The sequence below is a fragment of the Trachurus trachurus genome (assembly GCF_905171665.1).
Source record: "Trachurus trachurus genome assembly, contig: scaffold_124_arrow_ctg1, whole genome shotgun sequence".
Lineage (NCBI taxonomy): Eukaryota > Metazoa > Chordata > Actinopteri > Carangiformes > Carangidae > Trachurus > Trachurus trachurus.
Window position 1 is genome coordinate 1 of NW_028155240.1, and position 14,973 is coordinate 14,973.

The following is a 14,973-nucleotide window of genomic DNA, read 5'->3' on the forward strand; positions in this document are numbered from 1 at the left end:
TTGCAAAGTAAATTTGCACATTTCCTCTAATTTTCACTGTATTACTGATAAATACTGCATAAATGCAGAAACTATAATGTTTTAAATTCACATTTTATTGTGCAACAGTTTAAATATTGAAAATATAAAGTTAATGTTTAGGCTGCACTGACCAATAACAGAACAAGTAGACACACCACTTGTGGTAAACTCATCCTAGAACAGACCCCCCCCCCCCCCCCCCCCCCCCCCCTCCCCCTCCTTGGGGGATAAGGTGCCCTTTTTGGCCTCCTTGTCTGCTGACCCTGACTGAGCCACATGTGCACGGACTCCTCCTTGGCATCAAACACGTCTCCTTCGCTCCAAGATGTAGAGAAGAGAAACACACGTTTCTTTTCACACATTAGCCAATCACAGTGGTCATTAAAAAAAAAAAAAAATCGGCAAATTTACTGGTCGCACATGCGCGAGTAGATGAAAAATTTACTCGCATTGTATCAAATTTTAGTCGCAAAATGCGACCATTTAGTCGCAGTCCGGAGCCCTGATCTACAGGGCAGCAGAATGCAGCCTCTAAATAACACATTATCTGCAGAGAAACTCCTTCATTTCACCAATATTTAGTTCTGATAGGCTAGTGCTATTCCCCTCTGAGTCCGGGGTTATAGCTGTTATCAACATCCGGGGTCTGTAGGTTGACCTACTGACCTCTGACCTGGATGATGTCATCTCTGACCGCTGCCCGGCTCATTCTGATAATAATGATTCTGCTTCGGCATTCGGGTCCATTTTTATCTCAACTAGCCGGAGCTTTAGTGAGTCCAGGTTGAGGAGAGGAAGCCTGTGGAAGCTGAACTTCATCCAGCTGCTCATTTTGTTCTGACAAGTCGGAAACACGCAGAAACGAACCGTAGCATTAGCGGTAGCAACAAGCTGCGCCGCACAGCGCTCAGAGATGACATCATCCAGGTCAGAGGTCAGTAGGTCAACCTACAGACCCCGGATGTTGATAACAGCTAACCCCGGACTCAGAGGGGAATAGCACTAGCCTATCAGAACTAAATATTGGTGAAATGAAGGAGTTTCTCTGCAGATAATGTGTTATTTAGAGGCTGCATTCTGCTGCCCTGTAGACTCCATTATACAGATATACGCGGCTCTCGGCTGGAGCTCATTTCATCACAACCACTTGTAATGACACCAAAGTTATCTGGGGGAGGAAATGATCGTATTTTATGCTAGAAATAAGGTCCAGATTGTAAAAAAAAAAAAAAGGGTAATTATCCTTTAACTGGTGAACAGATGACGTGTGTTTGTGCTGCAGATGCTGCTCAGTGAGAAGGCGTCGGCGCTGCAGGAGGAAGTGGACGAGCTGCTGGCTCCGCCCACCGACCTGCCCACCGCCGAGGGGGCGGGGCCACACGGATGACATCATCATCATCACCATCATCATCATCATCGTCAGTCAGCTGGTTCCTGGTTTTATGGTTTCATTTCCTGCTATAATGGAGACTCCCGTGACCAGACTCTTGACGATCATGGAGAACGAGGTCAAAGGTCACAGAGGTCAATTATTTATTCTGTTCATCAACCACCTGTAAATAAATAAAAACATCTGGATGAGTCGCTGTCGTTCAGTTCACACATCTGGAGCTCTGCCAGCTGCGGTTTTTAAAATAAAGACACAAAAACCAACAACTACAGTTCTTCATCTGCAGGTGCAACAAATAATTTAAACATTTCTACAAGAAAGTTGGTAAAATAAAAGAAAATAATATTGAAAATCAAACACATCGGAAGCTTTATGTGGAATTTTTACTTTTTAAAATTTTTTTTACTCTGTTCTCAGTTAAATAACTTATATTAGTAAAATATTGAGGATTGATTTTCTATTTAAAAAGACAAATTAAATCTTAAAACACAAACTGATCAATGAAATTCAACTGTGTTCAGATGTATTTAAAATATTAATATAATTTGAATTATGTTGAGTTTTATAACGATAAAAACATAAAGGCAGATGGATCAATCATCAAAACATCATGATAAACTAATATAAACAGAAAATATCATCAGAAAAAGCAGTGTATTACAGTGACTGATGTGATTAAACCAGAACATTTACTTTATATAAACACATTAATCCTCATTAGTGTCACAGTTTTACAGTTTAATCTTCCCAACATTTTGTCCAGTACTTGAACTTCTCACATTAACAGGTGATCGGAGCAGTTTTATAAAATGATGTAATAAAGATCTGATGAAAAATTAATTCATCTCATGTTTTATAGAGATAGAATCCATCTGCTTCAAGATCAATAAATATATTGTTAATATATTTCAAGTTTTCTCCACCTGGTTCCTTAACTCAGCTGCTTTTTATTAAAGTTTCATTTAAAGTGAGAAACTACAGGTGAATAGGGTCAAAATTTAAACTAACAGATATCACTGTGACACTTCCCAAGTTTATCTCTTACATTATATGATACAATACGATAAACTTTATTGTCCCGTTCAGGGAAATTTGTCTTGGACTCTGTAGCTGAGCCATAAATGCCTTGATGGCCACAATGACAAAAAAACAATACACCTCCGCCGTACCAACCCAACAAACACAAGACATAACAGCATTGCACATATCCCATAACATAACACATATACACCTCATGAATTCACCATAGTAAGAGCACTATAAATTATTGCACATTAAGGCAATTGTTTTTTGTATTACAAGTTTTGTCAAATGTTATGTTTAAAAATGTAAATGAGGCAATATCTAATGAAATATGACCTATTTTCCATTTCCAGAACAAAAATCTGAACAACGGATAAAGCTACTTTCAAAATTCTTGTTTTATTTTGTTGACATTTTAGAGTTTAGAGAGAGTTTTTACAGAGGAGGATTTTGGATATCTCTTTTTATCACTGTAAATGAGAAAATACTGTCACCAGCCCTTAAATAATTCACATTTCTCCATGTTTTTAGGAATAAAATGTTGTATAAATCAGGCTGAGAATGATAAATCAACAAACCCCTCAGTAAAAACCTTCAGAATATACGTAGAAAGGGATCAAACTGGAAGGTTTGGTGTCTGGAAGTGCTGCTGAAGTGGAGATTTCTAGCTCAGAGACTGAGGAAAAACTCTTTCTGAGAAAATAACTTCCATAGATTGTTATTGTCAATCCTACTTTTATGATTTGTTGCTGATACAAAGGAAATGACAATTTTAGAGAACTTTAAAAAGAAAGAGACAAAATTAAATTGTCAAAATATTTTCTACTGTTTCTTTTCACTATTCTGAAAGAAAACTTGTTAAGGAAACAAAATAGCATAAAATCTCAAACCTGATCAGTGCATGAAGAAACAAATAAACGATGTTGTGTCTCGCTTTAACCCTCCTGTTGTCCTCCTTGGTCAAGGAAGGATGGAGGGAAAGAAGGGAGGGAGGAAAGAAAGAAGGAGGAAGAGAACAGATTGGGTCAAGGAAGGAAGAATAAAGGATGAAGGGAGGAAGCAAGGGAAAAGAGATGGAGGAAAGAAGGAAGGGAGAAAGGAAGGAGTGGGGAAATGTGAGAAGAGAGGAAAGGAAGGAAAGGAGAGAGGGAAGAAGGAAGGATGGGGGAAGAAAGGGAGGAAAGGAGATAGAGAGGAGGGAAAGGGGAAGGAAGGAGGGACAGAAGGAAAGGAGAGCGAGAAGGGAAGGAGGGAGGAAGGAAGAAGGGGTGGAGGAACAGAAGGAAGGGAGGAAAGGAGAGAGAGAGGGGAAGGATGGAGGGACAGAAGGAAGGGAGAGAGAGGGGGAAGGAAGGATGGGAAAGGAGAGAGAGAGGGGGAAGGAGGGACAGAATGAAAGGAGGAAAGAAGGAGCAGTAAAACAGATCGGGTCAGTCTGACAACAAGAGGGTTAAAGTTACAAAAACAGAAACATTCCGCTCCATTGTGTGTGTGTGTGTGTGTGTCTCTCTCTCTCTCTTTGTGTGTGTGCGTGTGCATGTGAAGCCGCTCCTGTGTGATCCCAAAAGGAGAAGCGCGTGCCCGACGGTAAACAGACCTAGTAACGTTACAGGAAGTTGCTCACGTGCAGCTGGAGCAGCAGCAGCAGTCAGACATGATTCACCTCGCGCCGCTGCAGCTGCTTATTCTGGTCTGGCTCGTGTCGGTCCGGACCCACGGGATTCGGACCCGGACCGGAGGAACAGGACCACCAGAACCAGTGGACTATAACAGCACCGTGACCGTGACCGTGACCGTGGACCTGTCCTCCGTGACGCACCGGGTCGATCCGCGCTTTCTGTCCGTCACCATCGATGCGAGTCTGGCCACGGAGGAGAAGTTCATGTACCTGCTGGGGTCGGTGTGTGTGTGTGTGTGTGTGTGTGTGTGTGTGTGTGTGTGTGTGTGTGTGTGTGTGTGTGTGTGTTATTAATGAAGCAGCTTTTCCTTCTTCTGGACTTAAATCCTGTAACCGGAGCTCCGTTGATCCTCCGGTTGAGGAAAAGAGACGGTTGAGACACAGTTAAGATGTAATAGAGACAGTAGAGACACGATTGAGACATAAATAGACACAATCGAGACAGTAGAAACACAGTTGAGATAAAGAAACAACAGAGGGAGTAGAGACACAATAGAAACAGTAGACACGAGTAGAGACATAATGGAGACAACCGGGATGATGATGACTATGACAGACAGACAGAGGCAGAGTGGAGACACAGTAGAGACACAGTTAATATGTAATAGATACAGTAGAGAAACAACAGAGGGAATAGAGACACAATAGAAACAGTAGAGTAGAGACATAAGAGAGACAGTAGAGACACAGTAAAGATGTAATAGAGACAGTGGAGACATAATAGAGACAGTAGAGTAGAGACAGAGTAAAGTAGAAACAGTAGTAGAGACAGCGGCAGAGTAGAGACATAAAAGAGACACAGTAGAGGGGGTAGAGACACAATAGAGACAGAGTAGGCTAGAGTAGAGACAGAAGCAACACTAGAGTAGAGACAGAGTAGGCTAGTGGCAGCAAAGTACAGACATAAAAGAGACATAGAGACACAGTTAAGATGTAATAGAGACAGTAGAGACACAGTAGAGACATAATAGACACAATTGAGACAGTAGAAACACAGTTGAGATACAGTAGACAGGGTTCTTACGGATCCTTAAAAAGTCTTAAAAGGCATTGAATTCATTAATCTAAAAACAAGGCCTTAATTGGCATTAAAATGTCTTGATGAAAGTGGGTAAAATTGTCCCTAACCCTATGTAATTGATGTGGTGTTTTTTTTCCTTTTTTTCTGCATTTGTGTTTATTGTGAAGTCGGTCTTAAATTTCATTTCAAGTGGCTTTAAAAAAAGTCTTAAAAAGTCTTAAATTTAACTTGGCTTAAGCTGTAGGAACCCTGAGTAGAGAAACAACAGAGACACAATAGAAACAGTAGACACGAGTAGAGAAATAATGGGGACAACCGGGATGATGATGATGACACTGATCGATCAATCAACCAACCAGTGGAGCTCTGTTCACTCATGTATCGATCAGTCTGTGGATTGGTGTTTGTTTTCATCACGGATCAATCAGCTGGATTCAGAAGAGATGCGTTTAAATGACATCATCACCAGTTTAGAATAAAAAACTAAACTGTTTTAGCTCCTTTTTTATAACTGAACTCATAGATTATTGATTTTCTGTAATAGTTTTATGTTTAATGAGTCAGATATGAAGTGAAACAAAGGTTAGAAAGAAAAAAAAATCAACTTTAAACCAAAGAGACTGTGATGTTTTTCCACTTTATTGAGTTTTAAAAATCTAAATTTAACGTCAGAGTGATTTGATTCTCCTTAATGTGGAAATGAAGTCACATTTAAAGTCACATGTCCAGTCAGAATGAAAACATTCAGAGTGAAACAAAACAACAAAACAAAGGTCGTCATCTCATATTGATAATAATAATAATAATGAGGATAAATCCCACTGTTTTAGTTTGTTCTTTAACTCGTCGTCGTCGTCATGGTTTTGTGGTCTCCAGGTCTCCTAAGTTGAGGGCGATGGCTCGAGCTCTGGCTCCAGGTTTCGTCCGGTTCGGAGGAACCAGACAGGACTTCATGGTGTTCAGCCCTCAGAGACGCAGCTCAGGTGTTCACTCAGGTAACCAGCAGCCCATCGATCGGCACGATCAATAATATTGAAAGATTATTGTGTGATCAGATTTTTTTTTAAAGGTACATTGTGTAACTTCTCCTGTTATCTATTCACGAAAATCGATTATTTTGTTCAAAAGTCTGTTTTTCATTAAAGCAGAAGTAAGTGATATATTTGTGTTAATATAAGTCTTAAATAGTTCTATCTTCCGACAGCAATCACTTCTATAGAGTGTTTGGTCTGAAACACGGGTCTGTCAGTCCCTCTGCTCTGCTCTGAGCCGAGGAGAAAACATTTATCGTATCCTACAGTTTTTATCCAATGAGGAGAGAGAACGGCATGCAGGGCTGTGTGTGCAGCCAAGGGACGCCGTGAATGTGGTGACGTAGGGACGAGGACTGTTATGGTGCGTTCAAGGAAACTCGTATTTTTCCGACCGTGAAGTGGTACCAGTTCGATCTGGTACGAGTTCACCGGTCGGAAGTTACGAGTGGCCGTTATAGTGACTTTCACCGGTAAAACAGGTCGGAAAAACACGAGTGGGTTGCCTGGAACGCTACAAAGTCATAAGTTGTGACTTGAAGCTGTAATTTACGATTTCAAAAGCCTGCCTGGAACGCAGCATTAGCGAAAACGACCGGATCGCTTACTTCTGCTTTAACCAGTAATCCCCCCCATCAACAAACTGAAGTGTTCCTTTCAGCTCTGAATGAGCCGTTCATATCATTCATATCTCCATGGAGCGGGTAAGCTCGGTGCTGCTGCCATGTGGTGTCTCCATGTTTTTACGTTCAGTGGCAGCGTGACGGTAGGAAACCACGGAAACTCAGCGGAGACACCGGAGCTGTCGGCTCAGGTCGAGGTGGCGTCTGTGAAGAGTCACCGCGGTAACGCAGTGAGGAGGAATGGAGCGTTACACTGATGCTGCATTCACCTGCAGTCGGGCAGACGGCCGTCGCTAACAAACCAGATGTCATTTTAGTCACAGAAGTCCAGAGAAAGCCGGTAAAACAATACCACATCGCCACGACAACATATTGTCACGTGTATTGTTTTGCCTCGTGCTGACGGACAACTTGTTTACATAGAGGCTTGTTTATGCCGTTACCTGCAGCGGCTGTCGTCCGTCTGCCCAATTTCACGTGAATGCAGCATGAAAAATATGACTGAGTTGCTTGCGATATACAACCACAACGCTAGATGGGAGGAATTCCTACACAATGTACCTTTAAAAGCTCCTCCAAACACAACTTTTATGTATTTGACTCATGTTCATGGATAAAGACTCTGAGCTCAGGTGTTGATAGTGACTAAAAGGCCCCGCCCCCTTTTCCTTTCTTCTTCCCCCAGCCCCTTTGGCTCCGCCCACCTGCGACCAGCTGCTGCTTCCCCATTGGCTGGAGCGGCGTCTGACGGAGGCGTGGACTCAGCAGCAGGAGGCGCTGCTGAAGGAGGAGCTGCAGAGGAAATACAGGAGGGTCAAGTTCACAGGTACGAGTCCACACACACCTGTCACCTATCTCCTCCTCCTCCTCTGTTGCCGCGGTAACAGCAGCAGCCTCTCCGTTTCCCCCCCAGAGACCACGGTGGACCTGCTGCACGACTTCGCCAACTGCTCGGGGCTGCAGCTGATCTTCGGCCTCAACGCGCTGCTGCGAACGCCGGCCAACGTGTGGAACGGCTCCAACGCCTGGATGCTGCTGCAGTACGCCGAGTCCAGAGGATACAGGATGCACTGGGAGCTAGGCAACGGTACGGAGGCAAAACACACACACACACACACACACACACACACACACACACACACTGCTCTGACATCACTGATCAGAAGAGTCAAAGTTAATACAGAGTCTGAGAACAACTTCCTCATGTTTTATGAACAAATAGTCAGTTTATTGATACGTTTTTAATGAAACAGACATTTACATACAAATTTAATCACATACAATGTGACGCCACCGACAAAAACAAACAAGAAAAGGGTTCAAAACAAAACAAGGATGTAAACGTACAAACATTAAATGGACAGTTAGGATACTACTACATCAAACTTACATTTCTTACATTTATTGTCTTGTTTTTCTACCTTGTCTCGATTTGTTGTGATTCTTTTTTTCTATAAAGAAATTTGTAGAGAAACAGAAGAGACATAATAGAGACTGTAGAGACACAGAGGAGACAGAGTAGAGACAGAAGGGACAGAGTGGAGACATAGTAGAGACAATAGAGACACAGAAGAGACAGAGTAGAGACAGTAGAGACACAAAAGAGACACAGCAGAGACAGTTTAGACACAATAGACAGTGTAGAGACAGTAAAGACAGAGTAGAGAGAGTAATGACACAGTAGATACAGAAGAGACATAATAGAGACAGTGTAAGAGCCATTTTGCCCTTTTATTTGGTGTTTATTTTTGGTGTTTTATTTTGGTAGATTTTTGGTTGTTACTTCCGCTCATACAGGAAGTGATGTCAAGCACTACGGGTCACGAGGGGTTATTTGATTGAGACGAACAAGCCACAGGTGTGGTTGATGGAGCACACGTTTTCTTTACCGTGACATGGCGTGACAGTACTGTAGTTAAAGCAGAAGTAAGTGATATATTTGTGTTAATATAAGTCTTAAATAGTTCTATCTTCCGACAGCAATCACTTACATAGAGTGTTTGGACTGAAACACGGGTCTGTCAGTCACTCTGCTCTGCTCTGAGCCGAAGAGAAAACATTTATCGTATCCTACAGTTTTTATCCAATGAGGAGAGAGAACGGCATGCAGGGCTGTGTGTGCAGCCAAGGAACGCCGTGAATGTGGTGACGTAGCGACGAGGACTGTTATGGTGCGTTCAAGGAAACTCGTATTTTTCCGACCGTGAAGTCGTACCAGTTCGATCTGGTACGAGTTCACCGGTCGGAAGTTACGAGTGGCCGTTATAGTGACTTTCACCGGTAAAACAGGTCGGAAAAACACGAGTGGGTTGCCTGAAACGCTACAAAGTCGTAAATTGTGACTTGAAGCTGTAATTTACGATTTCAAAAGCCTGCCTGGAACGCAGCATTAGCGAAAACGACCGGACCACTCACTTCTGCTTTAAGTTATTTTGTGGAAATAAATCAGCTTTTGAGTTAACATTGAAACCTTGGTTTGGAATGGTTTTAATTGCACCCATATGCACGCGTCAACATCGTGTTATCAGCCACCGTGTAAGTGACTTTCTTTTTATGGTTGGAGGAAGAGAAAGGACAGGGATTACCAGCCTACGTCACAGAGGTTCTACTGCGCATGTCGCCTGCAGAAAGAGAGCAGCAAGAGCCGTGATCAGGTCTTTTTGTGCTGGAAGTTGCACTAATTGTTTTGATAAAAATAACAAAACGCGCAAATTTAACAGAATACCGTCAACTCGCACCCCTTTCAAGGCAAACGAGAGAGAAAATAGTACATTGGCGATTAATTTCGAGCAATATAACGTGTTAGATATGTTGGTTTGAATGGTGATAAAGCTAAATGCTCACAGGCACAGCTGTAACGTTGTAACTGCAGCGAATGAGTTGTGAAATGTTTAACGACAGTGGGTAACAACGAGGTCACATACAAGCAAGCTGACATTAATTAACGTTAAGCTACATTGTTTTACATTACCGGTACATACTCAGCCATGCAGGTAACGTTACAGTTACGTTATGCAGTTGTTCCAGACTTTAGACAGGTCCGTCCTCTTCCCTCTCTGACCAGGCAGCAGCTCAGTCCTCACAGACACTGAGTTTTGTAATCGTGAGTGTTTTCCTGAACATGATTGTCTGTTAAATAGCTGTAGGTAACGTTAGGGAGGCACAGTGTTGTTTTTACCGATGACCGACGCCGTGCTCTGAGTGTCCGTGGTTTGTACCGTGGCTGAGTTGCCGTTGCCGCGGTACAAACTCGATCCTCCGTCCTGACGTTTTTTTTTTTTTTTTCCTGCCGTTATAAAACCTACAGTCTATGTATAAAACACACACTACATCAGTGGGTGATAAACTGTTGTGGTAGGCTGACAACATCGCTAGCTAACACCGCTTTGACTACACTAGATCCATGGAGGTAACCATGACAACCGGTTCTTTCTGCAGTCAGGTTGCGCACGCATCCTGATTTGTTGGTAAACAGATAGTTGAAAGAGACAGAAGAGCCAGTAGAGACAGTTTAGACACAATAGACAGTGTAGAGACACAAAAGAGTAAGTAGAGACACAGAGGAGACAGAGTAGAGACAGAAGAGACAGAGTAGAGACATAGTAGAGACAGTAGAAACATAGAAGAGACAGAGTAGAGACAGTAGAGACACAGAAGAAACATAGTAGAGACATAGAAGAGACAGAGTAGAGACAGTAAAGACAGAAGAGACAGAGTACAGAGAGCAGTGTTGGGAACGTTACTTTTAAAAAGTAATTAGTTATGGTTACTAATTACTTCTCCCAAAAAGTAACTGAGTTAGTAACTCCACTACTTCACTATAATAGTAACTAGTTACCAGGGAAAGTAACTATTGCGTTACTTTTTCTTTCTTTTTTTTAAGTTTAAATATGTCGAAGAATTTTGATTTTTTTTTCTCTCATTTTTAAATTGTATTTTATTGTTTTCATATATTTCACTGATCGCAATTATGGAATGCGAGTGTGTGTTTTATTGAAAGCGAGGCTGGTGTGCCTATGAAAATAGGTTACAGTGGGTTTTTTAAGTGCTGTGGCTGCCTACAAGCAAATCTCATATTGTCTCTGTACAAAGACAACAAAGACCTTTTTAAATGTGAAAACAGCAGAGACCTATTCAAGATTTACGTTTAAAAACAGGCGAAACATCGAAATTAATTTATTCATGGCCACATTAAGTGAAATTATTAACTTTACCGATTATCCATCTGATTATCTGTCCTGCTGCGAGCGCACAACTTATCAGGGTATCCGCGAATCCTTAAAAAGTCTTAAATTTATCTAAAATTAAAGGAGCATTATCGCAAATACAGCAGTAATAGCATAAAATAAGCTGACATATGTAAAAGATGGGTCGGGGGGAGCCATAACTAAATTTACAAAAAAAATCGCCAACAGTATAGTGTCCGTGGGGCAAATGCAGCATTTGTCTTTGTTATGATCCAAGCCGGCCCGGCGCTTGCTGCGTTAAAATGCACTCGGAACTCGCAAATCAGACCTCCGAACCGGACAAATATGCAACAGTAAGTAATGTAGCAGTGTTAGGGTGCTCACAGTCACTGAATCGCTGGTAGAACACTTTGTCTCCACGTCCCTGTGTCTTTCTTCAGCAGTCCTCTCAGCGTTATTAAGGAGGAGGACGTTTCAGTTGTTGTTGTCGTTGTTGTGGTTGTGCGCGACGTAGAGCTGCCGCTTCCACTAGCGAGTTTTCTTTTTCCCGCGATTGCACGTTCATTCAGCCTGGCGAGGGAGGAGGAGGGGGAAGGGAGAAGGAGGGGGGCGGGGGGGGGGACTAAACGAGGCTGCTCTCTCTCTCTGACAGCTGCCCACTTGTTTATATCTGATAAGCTCCGCCTGGCTCCATCTAGTGGCCGAATTTTGCGATAATACTCCTTTAAGGCCTTAAAAAGTATTAAATTTATTAGAAAATTCTAAGATGGTCCTAAATATATGCTAATACACAGCATCATAAAATATGTATGCACTTAAACTTTTATATGAAATAACAGGGTATCCGCGGGGTCTTAAAAAGTCTAAAATGTGAAAATCTAAATGTTAGGTCTTAAAATGTCTTAAATTTGTTGAATTATTGTGTTCAAGTCTTAAATAATTTTAGACAGGTCTTACATTTTCTTATGCCCACCATGGGCGAACATTTCACTCGCATTTGCCCCTAAAAAAAATACATGTGTGAACCGGGAGAATCACAAAAAAGAAAGAGCACAACCTGTGATTGGTCAAAAACTACAAATCCCACAATTCTCTGCCTCAACAATAACAGTAGTTAGTGTAAGTGAGGGAGAGTGGAGCTGTAGGTGAAAAGAGGAAACAACGCCACGTCTGGTCCTGTTCTATGTTGTTCGTTCACACCGTCACCGTTTATTCGTTACGTCCGCGGTGTAAAAGGCCGTGACGCAAAGACGCGATTAGGCGCGAGACGCGATTAGGCGCGAGACGCGGTAAACGCGACTTTTTTTTTTTTTGCGACGCTACACCCGATTCTTTTATGGCGACGGGACCTTCGCGTCTTCGTCCTTTTCATCGTGTTTGGCGGGAAGACCCGCAAGGGGCTTCCCGCCAAACACGAGGAACGCTTTTTTTTCGCTCGAGCTTTGACGCGCGACCAAACGCGAGATACGCGAGTTTTGCGATTTATCGCTCGTTATGACTCGTCTCAAAAAAATTCTTTTTTTTTTTTTTTTTTTTTTTTTAATGTCAAAAAATTCACGAGCCCGCCCATTTTCACTACAACAACATTTATTTTCTTTTTTGGGGGCATTTATGCCTTTATGGATAGTAGGCTACAGTAGACAGGAAACGGGAAGGCAGAGAGAGGGGGAATGACACGCAGTAAATGGCTCTAACCACTACGCCACGCGACGCACCACTACAACAACATTTCTGCTCTCACCAACCATGGTTGAGGTCACAACGCTGCGTCGCTGTGTCGGACTGTTTGGATTTAATGAAGAAGCTGGACAGCGTCAGGTGAGCAGAAGCTGCACAGAGTCAGGTGAGCAGAAGCTGCACAGCGTCCTGCTGTGCTACCGGAGCTTGATATGGAAAAAAAATATAAACAAACCGCCAGGCGCACGTCGCGGTGGAGAGAACAGCTGATCTGTGGTGAAGACGGACAGAGACCTGCCACAGTGTCACGGTGCATTAATATAAACTCTGTCCTCTGTCTGACTGTCCTGACTGTCCCTGAACACCACACAGAGACGACATGGAGCTGTGTGACAGGTGGAGTTTTATTTATCATGATAATTAATACTTAGTAACAAGCCTGTAAGTTCAACACATCAGTATATGCTACTGTGATTTAACTAGCCTAGTTAAATAAAAAGATGTAGTTTAATACCATAATATCTAGGGGTGACCAAAGGCCAATGTGTTTACTTCATGTGTCAAATATTGTCTGCAGGCGGAGACGCTCAGAGAGAAAGTGTGTGTATGTTCTTGTCTTTTACCTCAAGGTTAAAGTAGTGTCTGTTTCCACTTTGAAAACGCCAACTTACCCTCCGAGTAGAGAGAGAAGGGACAGAGTAGAGACAATAGAGACACAGAAGAGACAGAGTAGAGACAATAGAGACAGAGGAGAGACAGAGTAGAGACAATAAAGACAGAGGAGAGAGAGTAATGACACAGTAGAGACAGAAGAGACATAATAGCAGGCACGTGCACACATAGGGCCCAAAGGGTGCTTGAGCCCCTGCCCTTTTTGCCTCGTATTAAAAAGTGCCCTTTTTTATGTTTTTTTTTTTTTTTTTCAATAAATGCATTCCTGTTGTGCATGAGGATGTAAACAACCGCGCTGTAAAAATGCCACGGTTATCTACCGTACGCATTTCCTTGTAATACACACAGTATTGTGTATGTAGCCTACGTTGGTGTGTGTGTTGTCCGCTGCTGCTCCGCTCTGTCCCTCACTGAGGGGCGGGGGGGGGGGGCTGCCCCGCGGTGCGCGCTCCCTCACATGCACGTCCAGAGAGAGAGAGAGAGAGAGAGAAGCTGCTGCCTCATCGATAACCCGCACATATATGAGACGTGACAGTGGAGCGACTTGTGTCGAATCTCGTGAGTTATAAATCCACCAACATCACTTCCTTGTCGGTTCTGACAAGTCGCCGTCCACTTATTCAACGAGCTTAATAAGAGTCATATTTAAGAAAAGCGCCCATTTGTGTTTGTTTAGCTGACTGCTTGTTAAGAGTTAAGCACCACCCCGTCCTCTGTCTAACATCACCTGAATGTAGTGAACAGCAGCAGCAACAGGAGGAATCACTCACTCAGCTTGATTTCACTGACTATTTGAATTTGTTTCCAGATATTGAGTTACTGGTAATTGTGACTTTGCTGTGGTAAATATTGCTGCTGTTGGTAAATGCACAGTAGCAGTCACAGTAGTCATTTCTTGGTTTTGTGTGTGTAGCCTGTAGGCTTAGCCTACTTTTTTTTTCTGCAAGCCATGTTAATGTGCACCCAATACCATATTAGCCTTAGCCACCAGTTCAGAAGTCATGACTCTGTTTCGGGAAGTTGCGGAATTGGTCCAGCATGTTGACTGCAGTCCTGAAGGCGTGCAGGCTTTCTCTACCGACTAAATAGTAACTGTAATTTATTTTAATTTATTTTGATATTAAGGCCTGAAAAAATTGTACACTGCCCTTTTCTGATGTTGAGCCCCTGCCCCTCTATAGTCATGTGCACGTCCCTGCATAATAGAGACAGTAAAGATAGTTGAAAGAGACAGAAGAGCCAGTAGAGAACAACTTCCTCATATTTTATGAAGCAAACAATCAGTTAAAATTGATAAGTTGTTGTTATTTTATTTTATTTTATTTTATGAAACAGACATGTACATACAGTATAAATGTAATAACAATGTGACGCCACCGACCAGAACAAACAAACTAAACAAAACAGAAAAAGGTTTAAAACAAAACATTAAATTGTCTCGATTTGTTGTGATTATTTTTTCCAAAAAACATCAGCTTCGCACTTTATTAAAAAAAAAAAAAAAAATCTAATTCAAGTTCCTGTTTGATTTGGCCTTGAATATAAATATTTAACAACATCACATTTACATAAAGATACTTAAAGATACATAAAGATGATCAATAATCAATACCTGCAGCTCTGGTTTTATTGGTTAATTCAGTTCAGCGT

At 42.2% G+C, this 14,973-nt stretch overlaps 1 protein-coding gene across 1 annotated transcript in view; it reads right to left on the reverse strand.

Annotated features, from left to right (window-relative positions):
• Positions 1–733: 733 nt before the first annotated feature.
• The window catches only part of LOC311007956 (helicase POLQ-like), a 107,726-nt gene continuing 93,486 nt past the window's right edge, over positions 734–14,973 (reverse strand). The window contains exon 9 of the mRNA XM_084001381.1: positions 734–1,574. The gene's annotated coding sequence lies outside the window, so the exon portion shown is untranslated. The remainder of the gene's footprint in view (positions 1,575–14,973) is intronic.